The 22,074-nt window shown below is 45.8% G+C and overlaps 2 long non-coding RNA genes across 3 annotated transcripts in view; one reads left to right on the plus strand and one right to left on the minus strand.

The window, feature by feature from the left end:
• The window catches only part of LOC109029185 (uncharacterized), a 69,115-nt gene that overhangs the window by 19,428 nt on the left and 27,613 nt on the right, over window positions 1–22,074 (minus strand). Inside the window, exon 1 of one of the 2 annotated variants that reach the window (XR_008670590.1) lies at window positions 6,482–6,666. The exons of the other annotated variant lie outside the window; for it this stretch is intronic. This is a non-coding gene — a long non-coding RNA (uncharacterized lncRNA). Of the gene's footprint in view, window positions 1–6,481; window positions 6,667–22,074 lie in introns of those variants that run through there. 2 annotated transcript variants of the gene reach the window in all.
• Window positions 1,629–3,742, plus strand: LOC129526017 (uncharacterized). The gene is made up of 3 exons (XR_008670592.2): window positions 1,629–1,684; window positions 1,771–1,891; window positions 3,519–3,742. It is a non-coding gene; the product is annotated as an uncharacterized lncRNA (long non-coding RNA).

Genomic DNA, 22,074 nt, shown 5'->3' on the forward strand with positions numbered 1-22,074 from the left:
GCTACATGTGGGATGGCAGCATCACAAAAATCAAAGTAGCCTGAGTCCCTGAGTAATTGCATGGGGGACCACTACCATAGAGGGTTGACTGACTCCCATCAGAATTTATGTAAGAGAAACAAAGCTTGATTGTCTAAAATTACAGAGACTTCTGGGTTTGCTTGTTACTGCATTCATAAGCTTATCCTAACTAATACAACATCTAAATCATCTTATGTATCCCTGGTGGTATACACAATAAAACCTTGGGATACATTGGACTTGGCTATTTCTAAGATCCCATTTAGCTCTGAGACTCGATAATCCTAACTCTTATGATAGCATGACCCTAATTATTTACCCAGATCACTCCTCTGGGTCTCTGAAACATAAAATTGCAAACTGACATTGCCACCCAGCCCTCTAGTATATGACGAGATAAGTCTAAAGATGCTACCAGGCCCTCCCAGAATGGAAAAGCATGAAACTGAGGGATTTTTTTCTGCGACTGTGAAGCTTCTATATTTGTTGCCCAGCCAGCTGCATTTCACCCTGTGCTGGGCAACTGTTCCTAAATGAACCCAACCCAAAGCCCTTCTCCCCACGAGCCTTTCTACAATCCAAACCCTCCCAATTAAGGAAACAACTTTGAAATTAACCCTAACTAAGTCTCAGAAGTGTCCTTGGACTTCAAGCAAGCTGAGTACCTTGGGGGACTTATTCTGGCTCTTGTTGGACTTGATACTCATGTCTACCGAAGTGTCAGGTGACTTGGGTTCCAATCACAGCTCTGGCATTCCTAGCAGTGTGAACTCTGACAAGTTACATGGCCTCTCTGAGTCATATCTTCAACTGTAAAATGTGGATAATAATAGTATCTGCCTCCTAGGATTGTCCTGAGGATATACAGAGCATAAAACTAGTGCCCCAACGTCAATCAAAAAAAGGAGCCCTTTGTGTAAGCAGAATGGGGGAAAGCACCCATAACCAAACTCTAATCAGACAAAGTGTCAGCTCTTTAGCCATTGGAGTCACCAGTAAACTTGGCCTGAGAGAGTACCCCTTCAATTCACTATTGCTGTCTAGCTAAGACAGGCTTCTCGGGGTGCCATTGTTATCAGGGATCGGGAGGAATGGGACAGAGCACCAGTACCTTTTGATGAGGAGGAGAGTCACTGCTTAGGTACTGCTGGAGAAGTCCCAGTCAGGCAGTGAGATGCTCCAGGCACTAAAAAGACAGCATGAAACGGGCACACATATCACTTCTTCACTTGAAGTCCCAGTTTCTTCCTGCATCAAATCCACAGGCTATATTGAGGGCCTAAAGTGGCTGCCACAGATTTTAAAATGTGAAGACCCTGTGAGGTGTTATCATTGCTATTGCCAACATCATTACTGCATACGCTTCTCCCCATGAAAAGCCCTTACAGAAACTCCCCCGCCACCCCCATATTTTCTCCCTCAGAGCCTCATACTACGTGGATGGATAAATAAAAAACCAATGCTTTTCAATTTCCAGGACCCTCCTGAGATCATTATTCACTCTCCAAGAGGGTAGCTTTTAATTCTGCTATAAATGAGAGGCTGGCCTTTAACTCCCCCCTCTCTGTTGTCATGGAAACTGGCGCACTAGCAACTTGGCGTGGAAACAAGAAATGTGTATTCTTTTTCCATCAAGAAGAGGAAAGGCTGGGAGAACTTCAAGGTAGGAGGTGGAGACCTTGCACTCTATGTGATCTCCCTTTGAAAAGGAACCACCCAAAAGATGCCAATAAGGAAATTCTTTTGCAGAGCCCTAGAACTAACTTCAGGACCACGGAGAGCTCCCTGAAAAGTTAAAGGTTGAGCCAGGAGCAGGAGAAAAAATGAAGTCAGTAGCTACACCATATCCTCAACTTCTACAGAAGACAAAGTATAAAAGGCGGGGACTGTGCTGCAGAGGGGAGAAGAGGAGAGGGGAGGAGAGAGGAGTGGAGGGGAGGGGAGGGGAGGAGAGGGAAGGGAAGGGAAGGGGAGGGGAGGGGAGGGAAGGGGAGGAGAGAGGAGTGGAGGGGAGGGGAGGGGAGAGGAGTGGAGGGGAGGAGAGAGGAGTGGAGAGGAGTGGAGGGGAGGGGAGGGGAGGGGAGGGGAGGAGAGGGGAGGGGAGGGGAGGGGAGGGGAGGGGAGGGGAGGGGAGGGGAGGGGAGGGGAGGGGAGGGGAGGGAAGGGAAGGGAAGGGAAGGGAAGGGAAGGGAAGGGAAGGGAAGGGAAGGATCCCTCTGGCATTAATCCTTCTTAGTCCCAATCCCAAGTCCCAGGATAAAGACTCTACATGGGGAGGTGTTTCCCCTTTAGCTAATTTGCTATGAATAGGGAAAGTGGGACCTCACTGGACACATGTGGCCAGTGGGTACACATCCCAGGGACCCTGTGGATCAGAGAGGTGCGAGGAGCAGTGTTCAAGAAGACGGGAATGAATGTGAGCTGTGCGAGATCTCATAAACTCACCATGGCAATGATAGATCCTGGACCCTAAAAATAGAAAGAATGCATTCTCTAAAAGCTGAGAAATTTGGCCAAGGAAGGAATTGGGGTCCATCCTACATGGAAGCCAGTGATGGGGATGGGAGAGTTAAGCCAAACCCATGAACTTTAAAAAGCATCCAACTTCTACTCAGTAGTCATTGAAATGGTCTCCATAAAGCTCCGAGGCAAAATTATAGATCATCATTTTAATTGAGTGAAATTGGCTATACATTAATATTCATGATTATTAGAGCAGCTAATTTTCCTCTTTATAGAAAGTGAGTGGGGGATCATTTCAGCTGCTACTTACTTTTCCTCCCTTTGATTTCTGCGGAGGAGGTGAAAGAATAAAACACACAGCACTTGGAATCAGCCATCAATTTTGGAATGTTGGGTAATTATCAAGGATTTTTTTAATTGCTTTGACCTCTTAGAGGGACTGCGTAGAAGCATTCTATGAATATTAAAAAAATGCACCTGCTAGCCTCCAGGCCTGGTCCCTTTGGCCAAATAAGGGCAGGTGACTTAAATGACATAAGCACCCCATCCACTCCACTGCCCCACCAACCCACCAAGGATGAAAATAACAACAACAATAACAATAATAACAGTCATCAGAGCCCATGCTGGGTGCAGCCAAGATGGGATGAGAGTGCACAGGTAGGGTGACAAGGGTGTCCATGCATGGCAGGGGTGGCAGCTGAAACAGGAGAATCGTTACATTGACCACTGAGTATAAATGGATTTCTCACTGTCAGAGAAAGGAGTCACAAATGTGGAAAGGAAGAGAACCAGAATGAGCTCTATGGTGATGGATTGGAGTCAGAGGTGTATCAACGTGACTTTCTGGTTTCCAATATGGAGAAAAAAATCTAATAAATATAGATGTAAACATGTTTGTACATGTGTATATCCACATACACATACATGTGTGCACACACACGTACTCCCTAGATTTGCACACTAAGAGGACCTGGAATCAGTGCTGCCCTAATAGCTATAAACATACTTTACACCAATATCTTTGTTTCCAGATATTCTCCACTAAATTGAATCAAGGCACTTTAGGGAAATGGCTGATTCCAAGGCTGGCTCCGGGAAAAAACAAGATAACTGGAACATCTTGTGCCAGAAAGCAAGAAAACATTCAAAGTATCATAGGGGTCACATCAAGGGACACAGACGCCAGCTTGAAGTGGCTCTCACCAGCCAAAAATGACGTGATTTGAGAATCAAAACAAATGAGAATAGTAATGAATTACAGCCCAGTCAAAAAACTAGCATGGAATGAGTTCATACTGATATAAATAAATGAATGAATAAAGTAAATGTTTGATAGTGAATAGGATATTTACATAATTTCAAAGACCCTCCCCACAAAAAATACTGCGAAGACAGAAAGAGTAATTTTAGAGTGGACAGAAGTCCCATGTGGGGAGGGCCCCCCAATGAAGTGACCAGAGTGAATGCCAGCAGTAATCACATGCCATCCAATAGGGTTCCGTGAGAAGGATGCCACATCTTTCACATGCTATTCCTGCCCAAGATGCATGACCTGAATCTATTCACCAGGGAGCATCAGACACACCCACACAGAGTGACATTCCACAAAATGCTGGCTGTCCCCTCCAAAAGCATCATGAGAGTCCAAGAGAGACTGAGGAACACTCCAGACTGGAGGACATCCAAGAGACAGGAGAGCTAAACACAACAGTAGATGCTGAACTGGATCCTTTCGCTGGAAAGGACGTTATTGGCACAAATAGGAAACCGTGAATGGGGTCTGAGGATTAGATGGGTGTAATGTTGCAGGGTTCATGTCCTGACCGAACAATTTTACCACGATCACTAAGAGCATGTCCTTATTTTAAGGAAATAGACTCTACTGTATTCAGGGGTGACAGGGCATCGATTTGGCAGCTTATTTTGAAATGGCTTTGGAGGAAAAAAAAGGTGATCTGTATTGAACTTGCAACTTTACAATAATGATCATAGTAACTGCTAATTTGAATGTCTACTATGCACAATGCACTTTTTATAACTCTGTTTCTACCTTATAATAACCTTACAAAATCATCCTAATATATTCCCATTTCATAGATGAGAAAACTGAGGTTCCAAGAAGGCAAGCATCAAGCACAAGGTCATTACTACTTTTATTCTACAAGTATGGACTGTGTCTCTGGGGACTGTGCCAGACACTGGGCATATAGTGAGGAATAAAATAAGCATGTCCTTCTCCTAGTGAGGAATAAAATAAGCAATAATTTTAAATCCAGGATGCGCTATGGGCAAGAACCAGGAAAACAAACAAGGAAATCGTTCCTGGCAGGATGAGAGCCGTGAACGTACAAACACAAGGTTTTGGAGAAAGATGATATTGAGGAGCAGAGGATGAACCCAGTCTGTGAGCCTTTATAGGTCTTGGTAGAATTTGGATTTTATTCTAAATCAATGGGAAATCATGGTCATGATTTGTGCATGGAAATGACATGATATGATTTGGGTTTTTTGGGGGTTTGTTTGTTTTGAGATGAAGTCTTGCTCTGTCACCCAGGCTGGAGTGCAGTGGTGTGATCTTGGCTCGCTGCAACCTCCACCTCCCAGGTTCAAGCGATTCTCCTTCCTCAGCCACCTGAGTAGCTGGGATTAATTACAGAGGTGTCGTACCATGCCCATCTAATTTTTGTATTTTTAGTAGAGCCAGGGTTTCACTATGTTGGCCAGGCTGGTCTCGAACTCCTGAATTCAAGCGATCTACCCGCCTCGGCTTCCCAAAGTGCTGAGATTACAGGTGTGAGCCATCATGCCTGGCCCTGATTTGTATTTTAAAGGAACTTCCTAGCTTCAGAGAGGGATTATCGGGGCAAGAAGAGACAATGTGGGGGCCAATGAGCTGCTAAGTGGCAGAGCCAGTTTTCCCCACCCCCAGGTCTCTCTGGCCTCACTCTCTTGCCACTCCAGCAGGTCCCCTGAGTGTCCTCCCCATCCCTCCACACTTAACCTCATCTCGTTGCCCTAAGCAGGTCGGCATCGCCTGGAATTAACGCTGCCTATGTGGCTGGGAAAGCATCTCTCCAGTGATGATTGTAGAAGTTGCTGGGTAAATACATATTTAGCAAAACGAGCCACTCCATAGTAGCCTCTGAGATTCCACATTGCAGAGAGATTAAGGGAGGAGGGGGTGGCTCTAGGATTAAATAAGATCTGGGTTCTAAGGCCCAGGTATGCCAGGTAGCGAGAGACAGAGGTGAGAAGCACATGGGCTCCTTAAACTACAGCTGATAATGATTCTCCCCACTTTTCTTCTTTGAATGTCTTCCATTTTAAGTCCCCCCACCCTGTAGTCTACACCAGCTTGTCCTACAGAACTTACTGTGATGATGGAAATATTCTATATCTATACTGTTCATTGTGACAGCCACTAGCCACATGGGGCTACTGAGGACTTAAAATGCAGCTGGTGCAACTGAGACTGAATTTTTCATTTTATTTAATTGTAATTAATTTGAATGTAAATAGCCCCATGTGGCTAGTGGCTACCACATTGGACAGCACAGGTCGGCACACTGGGGACAAAATGCTAAGACACAGTCCTCTGGAATGGACACCTTCACCCAGCTTCTCAGCTCTAAAGAGAAAGGCAGCCAGTGAAAGTAGCAAACCACAAACCCAAAGGTGACCTGACCTTTGCCATATGACATTTGCCCCTTGGCCCCCAGGATAATTGCCAGGTTTACCACCCCTTTGTCCTGTCTAAATGAAGCTGTTTCCTTTCAAAGATGCACGACTATTTTAATGAGAACATACAACGCTAAATTGCATTTCTCTTTCTTCTCTCCTGACACAATTCTCCTTCTAATAAGATTTTCCCTGGCTAACCCATTTTCACAGCAGCTATTCTAAAAAGCCATCTTCTGATTGAGCTATCACATACACAAGGCAGGCGAGAGAGCTTGAAGCACAAAGCCAGAGGGATACAGGTCTATTTTCTTACCTCCTTGGGGAAAGCCAGATAACATAATCAAGCCAAAGACTATTTTCCTAACACCTGCTGTGAGGCCAGCTGACCGGCATTTGCCATGATCAGTCATAATGGGTGAAGTTGCCAGCAGAAGGCATCTTGGCAATGGGAAAGGCAGACCCAGGCCCCACTCTTCTCTTGCAGGAACTTCTTTAGCCCTGAAAAATGAAAGCAGAGACCCATTTCTTGAGCAAAGACAAGCAGCATTTATTATCTAATATCAGATTGTATGAGGAGCTTTCAGCCCAACTCGTGATCTGAAAGCTCTTAAAGTGGTGAGTGACAGGGACCCTTAGCGTAGATTTTTCATTCTCTTATTCCTTACATTCATTATCAAGTGCTGGCCTCTTTAGCTCCAAAATGTAATTGAATCCATTTCTTTCTCACCACCTCCACCACTGCTACCCTTGCCCAAGCACCCACAGTAACGGCATCAGGCGATTACTCTCAGTCTTTCACCCACAGGAATGAAATAACCTCCTCCAAGCTCTCCTTGCTTCCATTCTTGCCCTTAACACCCACCTTTCACACACCACCCAGAGTAACTGCACCAGGTAGGATAGGTCACATTATGCTGCAATAACAAATAATCCCCAAAAGTCAGTGACTTATAACAACCAGGGTTTACTTCTTGTTTATTCTCCATTCAGCTGGGACATCTGCTCCAAGTCCCTGCTTGCAAGATTCAACATTGGTGGTTGCCATGGCCCATGACAGAGGGAAAGAGTTCTGGAGCATCTTGCATCAGCAATGCAACGTTCCAGCCGGGAGGTGACATCTATTATTTCCACTCGCAACTCACTGGATAGGACTAGTCACATGATCTTGCCCTATAATAAGAAGGCAGTAAGTGCAACCCTCTCCCATCTCCTGAATACAGAGAGAATGTTGAACTGGAGGGGATCTAAGAGATAATCAAGTTCAACCTGCTTATTCCAGAAGCAAGGAAACTGAGGCCTAGAGAGGAGAGGGGTTTATCCGCAGTCACAGAGCAGGGTAAAACAAAAAAGCTTCTCTGCTCCAAATTTATGTGCAGTCACAGAGCAGGGAACAACACAGAGCTTCACTCCAAATCCAAGTATTCTTTCATCCATCCATTAAATAGTAATAAAGGAACTACTATGTGCCAAGCATGGCTGGGAAGACAGAAATGAGCAAGACCCACCCGGCCCCTGCTCCCCAAGCTCACAGCTTGGCCAGAGAAGTGGATAACTAAACAGGCAATTACAGCCCTCTGTGAAACATGCTGGGTGCGCATGGTGTCATAACACCACACAGAACTGAGTGGCTCTCCAGTGAATTCTGTTTTTTGGTCTTCATTTTTTTGAGGCGGAGTTTTGCTCTTGTTGCCCAGGCTGGAGTGCCTGGGCAATGGCATATCGGCTCACTGCAACCTCTGCTTCCTGGGTTCAAGTGATTCTCCTACCTCAGCCTCCCGAGTAGCTGGGATTACATGTGTCCGCCACCACGCCTGGCTATTTTTTTTTTTTTTTTGGTCTATTTAGTAGAGATGGGGTTTCACTATGCTGGGCAGGCTGGTCTTGAACCCCTGACCTTAGGTGATCCGCCTGCCTCGGCCTCCCAAAGTGCTGGGTTTACAGGTGTGAACCACCGCACCCAGCTGAATTCTGTTTGTTATAAAAAGGTTATTGTCTTTGCCAACAGGGCAGGGCTGAGCTCAGAGCAGGGCTGAGCCAGGTTTCCCTTGTTTATAAAAATGAAGGAATGATGTCTTGTGCACCCTAGCATCACGGGACAGATTTCTACTAATTTCCTGAGTATGGATGAGTCCACTCTCCCCTTGGGGGTAGGTGTTGGGGTGTAGAGGCAGCCATGTTGCATCCACCAGCATCCTTTGGTTGCAGGCAATGGATTGGCAGGAAATGTAATAGGTGCTCAGTAAGTACTTACTGGATGAATAAAAAAAGAATGGCGGCCTGGTACAGTGGCTCATGCCTGTAATCCCAGCACTTTGGGAGGCCGAGGCAGGCAGATCACTTGGGGTCAGGAGTTCGAGACCAGCCTGGCCAACGTGACGAAACCCCGTCTCTACGAAAAATACAAAAATTAGCTGGGCGTGGTAGCACATGCCTGTAATCCCAACTACTAGGGAGGCTGAGGCAGAAGAATTGCTTGAACCCGGGGCAGGGGGGGTGGGGGGGGGTGGAGGTTGCATTGAGCCGAGATTGTGCCACTGCACTCCAGCCTGGGCAACAGAGCAAGACTCCATTAAAAAAAAACAAAACAAACCAAAAAAACACAGAATGGAAGGAAAAGCTGAAACACCAGGCTCCAGAAAGGCAGGGGCAGGGCAGCTCGGGGAGGTGGAGGAAGAGAAAGGTGTATTAAGTGGCAGGAACCAATGGAATACATATGGGATGTTTGCCTTGGCATTAGTGAACTCCAATCATTTTAGGTCTTTGTGCTCATGATCCAAATTCATGGGAGATAGCCCCTGATTCGTCCAGCCCAGAGCCAATGCCCTGGTTTGCAGCAGATGCTCTCTGAGACTCCCACAACCAGCCCCCTGCACAGGGGGGCAGTCCCCACTTCCAGCTTCCACCATCTGTGCTTCCTTGCCTGAGGGTACTCTTGCCCACATCCTCAACAGAAAGGTTCTAAGGAAGCAGCATCCCCAGGAGCAGCCTTCAATCAATAACTCAGAGGATGGTACATGGTATATGAATACTCCACTCCCCATCTCAAATGGGAGAACCCTGAGGGGCATATTCTACACTGTCACCCTGAGCTCCTCAGTGGGATTAAATTACACTTGCCCACAGTGGAAATGGGCTTGATGATGCACCTTTTATCAGCTTCCTGCCCTTCCCTGTGTCACTTCTCTCCCCAACCCTGGTATCTGATATTGCCTCCCAAATAAACGACTTGCACTCAAGTCCTTGTTTTAGGATCTGCTTCCTAGGAGAGAGGTGGTGGGAGACCCAAACTAAGACACGATCCCTCTGATGCCACCTGTATTCGGGGGAGGAGAATTGTCCTAGGATAAAGCAGAGATTCTGATACCAAAATAATAGAAATCCTGGGTGTGCAGAATGACAAAGAGTCACATAAATACTTGTCACACAGGGTCACTGTGGGGATAAAGTAGCGTCTACTGCAGAGTGAGCCCTAATAGTTCACTCTGCCTCTCTGTTCCCCAAAGCATGTGTGAGGATGGCAGGTGAGTCCCGGTTTCTAAAAGAAAATGCTGGAGTCCATTGGCATTCCCCTGCCCCCCAACAAGCTGCCCCAGTCCCCTGAGTCCCTGCATGCAGCAGCCTGACACGGCCCATCTTTGACTCCTTCTCCTCCAGGGCCAGGCTGTGACAAAGGTCAGGAGGCCACGAAATTTCTCAGGGGAACAAATTTCCATTTCTGTCAACTGCATTTAGGCAGCTCCATCCAGAGAAAATAAAAACAAAGGGTCACGCTCCTTCCCCGATTTGGCACACTGTCCATTTTCACGGGGAGTCCACACCAGGAATGGCAAGACAGTGAGTCCTGAGCACTGGTTAATCTAATATTTTACTTTACAGTTATTAGAATTATGAAAAGCCAGCATTTGTTGGATAGGCTGCCCTGATTTCTTTTTTTTAAGTGATAGGGTCTGGCTCTGTTACTCAGGCTGGAGTGCAGTGGTGCAATCACCGCTCACTGCAGCCTCGAACTCCTGAACTCAAGCCATCCTCCCACATTGGCCTCCCCAGCAGATGAGACAACAGGCACACACCACCATGCCGTTAATTTTTAAATCTTTTTTAGAGATAGGTCTTGACATGTTGCCCAGTCTGGTCTTGAACTCCTGGCCTCAAGCAATCCTCCTGCCTTGGCCTCCCAAAGTGCTGGGATTACAGGCATGAGCCACCACATCAGGCCTGATATTTTATTCTTGAAAGGAAGATTTCACACTAGTAGCAGTCACCTCATAAAAAAGATAATTTTTTTTTCTGGCCTGGCCTATTTCACCTCCTTATGGACAATTTTCCTAGACAGAAAGAAAGAGATTTAAAAGGTGGATTTTTTTTTTCTAAGCATCCTGAACAGAAGCCAGAGACCTGGACTTCTCTCAGCTCTGGTCACAAGGAGAGGAGAGCGGGGATGGAAGCCACATTGAGAGTCCTGGGGTACCTGTGTGGTTGCCAATCCCAGTTGGGCCAATTACTATCTGTGTGTAACTTCAATGGTCCTCAGTTTCCCCACTTGTAAAATGAGGATACAAATAAAGTTGTCTGAGGATTGAATGAGAGTGAAGGCAAAGTGCCTCACATGCGGTAGGCATTCATTATGATGGAGAGTTTTCACATGTGGGGGTTATTTTGGCTTCTGACGTCTTCATGCCAGATGTCATTCAGCGTCTTCCTTGTTTCTCTACAAGCCAATCAACACCCTTGCTTCAGGGCCACCTCCCCTGGGAAGCCCTCATTGACTTGATTTCCTCAGCCTGCAATCATCTTGGTCACCTGTGAATCTCTGTATACTACTTAAGGCTCAACTATAAACTCTAGATAAGTCTCTAGATTAGGCTTGATATAGGAGTTAAAAAGAAATTACTTAGGCAGATAGTGAGGGTACAGAAGTCCTCGGTAAGGTTTTCCTTTTAATGAAAATCAGCCCCAAATCATCTTCTTTTCTAACAAAGAGCAGCCTGTAAAATTGAGCGGCAGACATAGATGCCGGCCGTTGTGCCAATCATGTTCAAGATGGTGGCTCCATCTCCCCTTCTCTTTGTCAGACACGTGTACAGTAAGGAGCAGACAAGACAGCACCAGCCAAGGGGAGGGTTCATTTGCATAGTAAGATTAGAGTGGGTTGGGCAGCCTTCCCCAAATGCTATGTAAACGTCACACCTGATCCAGCCAATCTGCGGTCCCTACCTAAATCAGACACCACCTCCACAAGCCTGCCTATAAAATCTGGCAAACTCCACTACCGGCGGGTCTTTCCTTTTGGAAGCCCCTCCCTCTCACTAGAGAGCTGTTCTGCTTTCTCTTTCTTTTGCCTACTAAACCTCTGCTCTTAAACTCCTCATGTGTGTCCGTGTCCTAAATGTTCTTGGCACAAGACAACGAATATCCCAAGTATTTACCCCAGACAAGGAAGTCGCTTCAGTCTCACCTCCCCAGCTAGACCAGAAGTGTCTCTGGAGAAGGGCTAGGATCACGCTGGAGGCTCTAGGCAAGAATCTCTGTGCCTCTTTCAGCTTCTGGTGGCTCTGAGTCCTGTGGCTTGTGACTGCATCACTCTAATCTCTGTCTCCATATTCACATGGCCTTCTATCTCTTATAAGGACATTTATTTTTTAGGGCCCACCTCAGTAATCCAGGGTGATCTCATTTCAAGATGCTTAATTTAATTACACCTAGAAAGGCCTTTTCTATAAGGTTGTTCTTACAAGTCCTGGGAGTTAGGACATGGACATACCTTTTTTCTCAGAGGGAAACACCATTCAACCTCTGTGGCTTCTCATAGTATCTTAAACCTTTCCATCACTCCTCTAACGCCAGCTGGCAATTTTATATTTATTTGTGAAACTATTTGGCAATGCCTGTATCCTTACGAAGCTGCAGATAACAAGAGGACAAATTCCACATCTGCACTGCTCACCACTCTATCCCCAGCACACAATAGGTGCCTAGAATGTGTTTGTGGAACAAACGGACAGCTGAGCCCGGAGCTCCTGGAGAATGCTTCTTGTCAAGGACACCATGCAGACAGCCAAGAGCAAGGCCTTCAGTGAGCGATGTGCTCAAGACTTTACGGCCTCATAAATCCCATGGCTGGTGGCATGATTAGAACTAAGTAAAAATACAAGCAATTTAATTTCCCAGTTCACAGCCTGCAGAGCCTTGTAAACTCACCCCCTAAACCAGTAGCCATAAACGTTTGATAAAACACCATGTGGCTTCCTGTTTCCCAGAAATAGTTCCTGGGCCCAAGGAAGAAGCAACATCCAGCCCCCACTTGAGGTTACTTGAGCACTGTAATTAATGTTTGATAGAGGGCTTCCTAATGGCCTGAGCTCTTGGTGGCCATATCAATAATGATGACATTCACCCAGCCAACCTGCTGATGAGTCCAGTCCAGGGAGGAAAAGAAAGGAACATCTTAGAAGCAGGCTTCAAACACATTACAGGGTAAAATTACATGGCAGTGGATTTGTGCAATGCTCTGAGTTTTTCATCCCATACCCGTATCTTTGATCTCACTTGATCCGTGCATTGGGTCTGAGGGAAGAACAAAGCAGGAACTGCTAACTCTATTAAAGGGAAGAGGAAAAGTATAATAGCATCTGCCACAAAAGTAGCCAAGAAAGGGACCTTTCCCAAGTCATGCAGCTCATAAAAGCCTCGGGACCTGAACCGGGCTCTTGGGACCTCTGACTCTTTTCACACCATTAGTGGTAGTAGTGGGAAAGATAATACCATGGCAACCCTGCCTACACAGCAGCAGGAAGGAGGGAGGCCAACTTCCGAGAAGACCTTCCTGACCATGAACATTCTATGACACTAAATCATCTTACCTGGTAAGCTCATAGATTGCAAAATCCTCCTCTTCTGCAAGGTTTAGGAGAAGAGAACTTGTTTTAGGACTAACTGCAATCCTGGCCAGGTGGAAGAGTCACCTGGAACTCCTTGATCCGTGGTAGAGACCAGCACTTCTCAAATTTCAACGTGCACACAATCAGCTGGGGACCTTTTTCACATGAAGTTTCCATTTCAGTAGGTCTGGGGCAGGGCCTGAAATTCTGTCTTTCTAGCCAGCTCCCAGGTGATGCTGATGCTGCTGGTCTCTAGACCACATATGAGTGATAAGTGGTGAACAATCTACTAGGATGCTACACGCTTGGTAGCATCATGGTTGGGTAAAAGTCCTTCTTGTGTAGCATTGGGTTTGAGTCACTCAGAGAAGCACTGTTGATACAGTGCCCTCCTCCTCAGATGATTCATACTCAGGGACTTTGGGCAAATGGCCCCCATCTTCTCAAGGCTCAGTTTTCTCATCTGTAAAATGCAGAGTTGGGCAGAAGATGCATAAGATCTGAGCTTTTGTCTGGCCCTAACATCCCAGGACTCTAGAAATGAAAACCATGGAGAGCCCCTGAGCTACTTCATAAGATCCATCCATAAGATCCCAGCCTGGCCCTGGAGGTGAACGTCCATTCTTCATGTCTGCTCAGCGCCCACTCCCCAGTCCTCTGGCTTCAGGGCCCCATTTCCTGTGCAGCACCTCTACCTCTCTTACTTGGTGGTGTTTGGATGGGGCTAACCCTCCTCTCAACTCCAAGGTGAGCACATGTCCCAGGCATAGTCAGTCAATCAGAGTGGTTCAGGGGTGAGCATGTGACTCAAGCTAAGTCAATGAAATTCAGCCATGAGACTTTTGCTAGAACATCTGCAGAGAAAGTGCTCCCTTTCTGCCAGTGTTGCTAAGCTGGTAGGATAAAGATCTGATACAACCGATGATCATCTTCACCATCATGTGGGGAGAGGCTGCCTGAGAGCACAGGTCAACCTAGAGGAAGGCACAGATCAGAGACAGAGACTGAGTCACAATGCCATCTGATGGACACCTGGATTCAGCCATGCCTGAAGCCAGCACCCTAGATTTTTCAGCCCCTTGAGCCAGAAAATTATCTTACTTCAGCCAATTTGAGCTGAGTTTCTAGGGCTTTCACTCAAAAGAATTCTGATTCACACACTCTGGATTCTGTCCCTAAAATGAAGACAGGAAATTAGAGGAAAATCATTTATGCTCAGACACCAAGGACATTATTGGCTTCAATAAATTCCAGAATGTCAGGGCTGGCAGAGGCACCTCATTGTACAGAGGAAGAAACGGGGGCCAAGAGAGTGACCTTCCCATGAATACCCAATACAGGGGCCAAACCAGGACTTATAACCCACGTCAGATTTCTTTTCCTTACATGCAGGCAACAAACGTATCCAGGTAGATGACCTGACTTAAGGGAAACAGTACTCCCCAAACACATACCAGACCAAAATGACCTCCCCACTTGTCATCACACTACCTGAAATTCCACCATTAGAGACCTATCCCACACTGTCTGCTGCCTCCAAGATGCATCTAACAAATGTAGAAACCCAGGGAAGGAATTTACTGTTTAAGCTTATTTATAGAATTATACAGTAAGAGTTGTTGTGAATTATCATTGGGTAACTTTACAGATGGGGAAACTGAAGCTAGGAAAGGAAATGTGACTCGTCTTCCCACTTTCATAGAGAGATCTGTCTACAGTGGTCTGAAAGCAAAGCTGCCATGCTGCTATGGTCTCAAGGGTTATGTTCCCCCAAAATTCATATGTTGAAATTCTCACCCATAAGGTGATGACATTAGGAGGTAGGGCGTTTGGGAGGTGAGCAGGTCATGGAAGAGGAGCCCTCATGAATGCGGTTATGTGCCCTAATGAAAGAGCACTGAGGCTGGATGCAGTGGCTCACACCTGTAATCCCAGCACTTTGGGAGGCTGAGGCGGGCAGATCACTCGAGGTCAGGAGTTTGAGATCAGGCTGGCCAGCACCGTGAAACCCTGTCTCTACTAAAAATATAAAGATTAGCTGGGCATGGTGGTGGGTGCCTGTAATCCCAGCTACTCAGAAGGTTGAGGCAGGAAAATTGCTTGAACCCATGAGGCGGAGGTTGCAGTGAGCCGAGATTGCACCACTGCACTCCAGGCTGCGTGACAGAGGGAGACTCTATCTCAAATAAATAAATAAATAAGCGAACACTGAGAGATCCCTCACCCCTTCCTCCATGTGAGGACACAGCTAGAAGGCACCATCATCTATGAACCCTCACCAGAAAACAACTCTGCCCACGCTCCCTGATCGTGGACTTTTCAGCCCATAGAACTGTGAGAAATAACTTTCTGGTGGTTATAAGCCACCTAGTTTATGGTATTTTTTTCTAGCATCCTGGCTAAGACATGTGTCTTTGGGAAGGACACCCAAGGAGAAGAGGGAGGTGGGAAGAGCCCAGGGCCAAAGGATGCTGACTTCTCTTTTTTTTTTTTTTTTTTTTTTTTTTGCAGATGGAGTTTCACTCTTGTTGCCCAGGCTGGAAATGCAACGGTGTGATCTCGGCTCACCGCAACCTCCGCCTCCCAGGTTCAAGCGAGTCTCCTGCCTCAGCCTCCCAAGTAGCTGGGATTAGAGGCATGCGCCACCACGCCCAGCTAATTTTATATTTTTTAGTAGAGACGGTGTTTCTCCATGTTGGTCAGGCTGGTCTCAAACTCCTGACCTCAAATTATCCACCCGCCTTGGCCTCCCAAAGTGCTGGGATTACAGGTGTGAGCCACCACGCCCAGCTAGGATACTGACTTCTCTAATCTACCTGACCGATGGGCCAGCTGGGAGCACACGGATCTCAAATCTGACCGGGACACAGGCTCTAGACCACACTCAGCTTCCTTTAAGAGTCTAGAGAACTGGCAAGCTCTGTTCACTCTTTCTCTGTAGTGAGAAGGGAAGAGAACCTCATATTTTGCCCTGAAGATACAGTTGTTGACATCTCTTTATATTATTAGAGAAAATGCCCAGCCAAGAAATAAACCTCCAGTTTTATTTACAGTATATTTCCCAGAACTCAGAGAAACATTGTGCTTTTTTACGTAGGCCTAAAACCAAAGTGTAATTTATGACAATACATCAAACTTTACAGTACATAAAACTCTCCCTACCTTATAAAAACATATAAAGAATTGCTCACTCTTTACATAAATTACTTAAGAACATCCTGGGTTTACACATCATGTTGAAAGAATTCACATTACGGGGAAGAGCTGTTGCTACCAGTGGCGATCTTTGCAGTGGTTTAGGGAACAATTAGAATGGGAAACACAGAAATTGTAACAAAGTACTCTATGGGAAAGAAACTCATCCCAGAACGGCTTGGAGTAGATGAAATTAGTCACTTCCTTATTGAACTTCAGCTTTTCAAGCTCTACAATAAAACAAAGGACAATATTTTAAACCAGGGGTCCTAACCCCCAGGCAATGGACCGGGACCGGTATCAGTCCATGGCCTGTTAGGAACCAGGCTGCACAGCAGGAGGTGAGTGGTGGGTGAGTCAGCATTACTGCCTGGGTTCCGCCTCCTGTCAGATCAGCAGTGGCATTAGATTCTCAGAGGAGCGTGAACCCTATTGTGAACTGCGCATGCGAGGGATCTAGGTTGTGTATGCCTTATGAGAATCTAATCATTTTAATCATTTTCATCCTGAAACCATGCCCACCCCCAACCCCACCCACCATCCGTGGAAAAATTGTCTTCCACAAAACCAGTCCCTGGTGCCAAAAAGGTTGGGGACTACTGTTGTAAACAGCCTAAGGGCAGGAATCTTATCTAGTTTCACTCACTGTTGTATCCCTGACACATAGTAAGTGTTCAATAATATGGGTTGGAGAGAGAGAGAGGTGGGGAGGAGAGAGGAGGAAAGAGGGGGTGGCATATAGCATGCAAATGTATCAGTTATCTACCACCACAATAATACTGTATAACAAACTACCCCCAAAGGCTCAACTTCAAACTATTCCTTTTATTACCGCTTACAAGTGGGTAGGCTGCCTGGCAGTTCTTCCAGCCCCAGCTGAGCTCACCCACATGTCTGGAGGTCTGCTGGTTGTTGGCTGATGGCCTCAGTTGGGTCAACCAGACTCTCTCCCATCTGTCTCTCTCTCCCATGCATGTCTTTCCTATTCCCCTAGCAAGCTGGTCTGGGCATGTTTTCCAGCTAGCCTGGGCACATTCTTATGGTGGCTGCAGAGATCCAAGCAAGCAAGTGGAAATACACAAGCACTTTTTCCAACCTCTGCTTGCATTATGTTTGCTAAACGCCATTGGCCAAAGCAAGTCACATGCTCAAGCCCAGAGCCAGAATAGGGGGCTAGGGGATTAAGAGTTATAAGACAGAGGGCATAGCTATAGGGAGAAATTAACTGGAGCTATTAATGCAACCAGCCTACCACAAGAATGATACCCAATTCCCACCAGCCCCTACCCTCACCCCAAGCCCCACTCCACATTCGATTATCTAAAGCCCATGCAAAAAGAATAGAAAACAAGATTCTACTGACTCCTTTCTCCATATGGGAAAAGTGAGAGCGCTAAGTCAGGCTCTTCAATTAGAGTCATATTTATTTAAACCAGCAGTCGCAAATCTTAATACCTGCAGGGAATAGGCAGGTAATAAATTACTGAATCAGACCAGGCAAGGAACAGAGGGCACCAAGAAACACTTCCCCTCTCTCCCCAGGGGTGGTAGCTACACAGCTCAAGCCAATAGACACCTCACAAGAACGCAGGCTCAAGCTGCCACCTCATCTAATTATTTCAAGAGAAGCTGAAAATATGCATTTTTCAGTGAAATCATGTTTAAAAGTTAGCCACCAATTAAAAAATAAATCAGCACAAGCCAGGTGTGGTAGTTCATGCCTGTAATCCCAGCACTTTGGGAGGCCAAGGCAGGTAGATTGCTTGAGGCCAGGAATTTAAGACCAGCCTGGGCAACATGACAAAACTCTGTCTCTAAAAAAAAAATACAAAAAGTAGCCAGGCGTGGTGGTATACACCTGTAGTCCCAGCTACTTGTGAGGCTGAGGTGGAAGGATGGCATCAGTCCAGAAAACGGAGGTTGCAGTGAGCCATGATCCCACCACTGCACTCCAGCCTGGGTAACAGTCAGTCCAGGTCCAAAAAAATATATCCACGAGGCAGAGCCAGTTTTTAGGGCTGAGTGTACTAGCTCTGATTTTAAACACCACACTTGGGATCTTGGACCCTGTCTTGAGCTTATTGATTTTACTTCACCATGGATGAGAGAAAATGAAGGCAGAAACTGTGTCTGTCTTGTTTAGCACTCTGTTCCCAGCCTAGAACAGTACCTGGCATATAATATTGGTTGGAAGAAAGGAAAAAAAGAAGGGAGGAAGAGAGGGTAGAGGGGTGGAAGGGGAGGAGAGAAATTAACATTTATGAAGTAACTATTTGCATTAGGAAGCATTTTATACACATTGAATTATACACAATTCAATTGAATTGTGTTATCAGCAAAATTCATCTGTTGAAGCCCTAATGCCCAATGTGACTACATTTGGAGATGGGGCCTTTAAGGAGGTAATTAGCATTGAAGGAGATCATAAGAGTGAAGCCCTAATCTAATAGGACCAGTGTCCTTATAAGAAGAAAGAGAGATACCAGATGACATGGTTTGGCTGTGTCCCCACCCAAATCTTGTCTTGAATTGTAGCTCCCATAATTCCCGTGTCCTGTGGTAGGGACCCGATGGGAGATAATTGAATCATGGGGGCAGTTTCCCCCATACTGTTCTCGTGGTAGAGAATAAGTCTCATGAGATCTGATGATTTTATAAAGGGTTTCCCCTTTCACTTGGTTCTCATTCTCTCTTGCCTGCTGCCATGTAAGACATGAGTTTCACCTTCTGCCGTGATTGTGAGGCCTCCCCGGCCACGTGGAACTGTGAGTCTATTAAACCTCTTTCCTTTATAAATTACCCAGTCTTGGGTATGTCTTTATCAGCAGCTTGAGAACGGACTAATACACCAGACATCGCTCCCCCTCCCCATGTGCACACAAAGGAAAGACCATGTGAGACACGGCGATAAGACAGCCATCTGCAAAACCAAGGAGGCGAGCCTCACCAGAAACCTATCCTGTCAGCACCTTGATCCTGGATGTTCCAGACTCCAGACTGTGAGAAGATAAATTTCTGTTGTTTAAGCCACCCAGTCTCTGGTATTTCGTTATGGCAGCCTGACCAGACTAATGCACCATCTCATCCAATTAAAAATATAAAACAAAGACATTGAAATGCACAAATTCCCAACCCACAGACAAACACTTTACATTTGTGTATTATTTTACAATTTACAAAGCCCTGAGGCAAGGGAACAAATTATTGCCTCCATTTTTCAGATGAGAAGACTCGGGCTCAGAGGGGCCGGGAGACTTGCCCAAGGTCACACTGTGAGAAAAGAATACCAAGCCAGATCCAGATTTTGAGAGCACAGACTTTAAGAGCTCTCTTTCCAGGACATCCCAGCATCTCCCACCTTAAACCAGGTCTCCAGTGGGCAACATTGGCACTCTGCCCAGATCCACTCAGATTCTCTGTTACCTTTTCTGGATGTCCTACCATTGACCCCAGTGTGCATTTACCTTCAACAACCAACTTCCAGACTCTTCTTTGGAGCACTGTCCTTGGCCACTGGAGGCTCTCCACTGGCACCACAGAAGGCCAGAAATGCCTGAGCATTTCTCCCAGGCAGCCCTTATCCAATGAGTGATGGGTGCACATGTAAGAAATCCAGCTCCCTTTGCTAAGCGTGGACTAACTCTGAGATGTAACTCACACTCCAAGGTGTCCCCTGTGGAATCAGGCTGAGGCCGCCTTTCATAGGAGTTTGTTTGAGATTGCACGCTACTTGGTTTCCTCCTCTTTCCTACCCTGCTTCCACCACTCCTTGACCTATTTTCCATGGAACACATAAATCCTTGCCTCAGGGTCTTCTTCTGAGAAACCAACCCAAAACCAAGTTCCTTTGAAGACTCATGTCCCATAACAAGGCAGGTTTTCTGCCCAGGGTCCTGGTACAGTGGGAGGAAGGCAGTGCCCAGAGCCTAACAGAAGATCACAGCTCTGGGGAGGACCCAAAGGAAGCAGATGTGGAGCTCCTGGAACATCTGGGAGAGGAGCGGGAATGGAGACCCTTGTGGCAATGGAGGAGGATAAGAGGATGAAGCCCTTCCGCCTTCTTTGGCTTTTATTACTATTGTTACACAATTTATATATGTTCAGTGTACAAAAATGTCTCAAGGCAGATTTTGTGTGTGTGTGTGTGTGTAAATTTATTTATTTTTATTGTACTTTAAGTTCTAGGGTACATGTGCACAACCTGTAGGTTTGTTACATATGTATACATGTGCCATGTTGGTGTGCTGCACCCATTAACTCATCATTTACATTAGGTATATCTCCTAATGCTATCCATCCCCCCTCCCCCCACCCCACAACAGGCCTGGTGTGTGATGTTCCCCCTCCTGTGTCCAACTGTTCTCATTGTTCAATTCCCACCTATGAGTGAGAACATGTGGTGTTTGGTTTTTTGTCCTTGCGATAGTTTGCTGAGAATGATGGTTTTCAGCTTCATCCATCTCCCTACAAAGGACATGAACTCATCCTTTTTTAGGGCTGCATAGTATTCCACGGTGTATATGTGTCAAGGCAGATATTTTTAAAAGATAACCCAAAGATAAAATAAGCAGTCAGCATATTGAAGAAAAGACTCCCTATTCAATAAATACTGCTGGGATAACTGGCTATTACTTGCAGAAGAATAAAACTGGACCCCTTCCTTTCACCATATACAAAAATTAACCAGAGATTGATCAAAGATTTAATGTAATACATCAAACTATAAAAAAAGAGCTTTTAAGCTGGAGGCATCACATTACCTGACTTCAAACTATACTTTAAGGCTGCAGTAATCAAAACAGCATGGTACTGGTATAAAAATAGACACATTAACCAATGGAACAGAATAGAGAACCAGAAATAAAACTGTATACCCACAACCATCTGATCTTTGACAAAGTCAACAAAAATAAGCAATAACGAAAGGACTCCCTATTCAATAAATGCTGCTGGGATAACTGGCTATTCATATGCGGAAGAATGAAACTGAACCTCTTCCTTTCACCATATACAAAAGATGGATCAAAGATTTTTTTTTTCTTTTGAGACAGAGTCTCACTCTCTTGCCCAGGCTGGAGTGCAGCGACATGATCCCTGCTCACTGAAAGCTCCGCCTCCCGGGTTCAAGTGATTCTTATCCCTCAGCCTCCTGAGTAGCTGCAATTACAGATGTGCACCACCATGCCCAGCTAATTTTTGCATTTTTAGTAGAGATGGGATTTCACCATGTGGGCCAGGCTGGCCTTGAACTCCTGACCTCTAGTGATCCACCCACCTAGGCCTCCCAAAGTACTGGGATTACAGGTGTGAGCCACCGTGCCTGGCCAGATCAAGGATTTAAGTGTAATACCTCAAACTACAAAAATCCTAGGAGAAAACCTAGGAAATAATCATTCTGGACATCAGCCTTGGCAAAGAATTTGTGGCTGAGACCTCAAAAGCAATTGCAACAAAAACAAAACTTGACAAGTGGGACCTAGTTAAACTGAAGAGCTTCTGCATAGCAAAAGAAACTCTCAACAGAGGAAATAGACACTCTATAGAATGGAAGAAAATATTCATAAACTATGCATCCAACAAAGGTCTAATATCCAGAATTAATAAGGAACTTAAATCAACAACCAAAACCAAATAATTCCATTTAAAAGTGGGCAAAGGACATGAACGGTCACTTCTCAAAAGAAGACAGACAGGCAGCCAACAAACATAAAAAAATGCTCAACATCCCTAATCATCAGCGAAATGCAAATCAAAACCATCTCATACCCGTCAGAGTGGTTATTACTAAAAAGTCAAAGAGTAACAGATGTTGATGGGGCTGCAGGGAAAAGGG

Source organism: Gorilla gorilla, chromosome 10 (assembly GCF_029281585.2).
Source record: "Gorilla gorilla gorilla isolate KB3781 chromosome 10, NHGRI_mGorGor1-v2.1_pri, whole genome shotgun sequence".
In the NCBI taxonomy this organism is placed as follows: domain Eukaryota; kingdom Metazoa; phylum Chordata; class Mammalia; order Primates; family Hominidae; genus Gorilla; species Gorilla gorilla.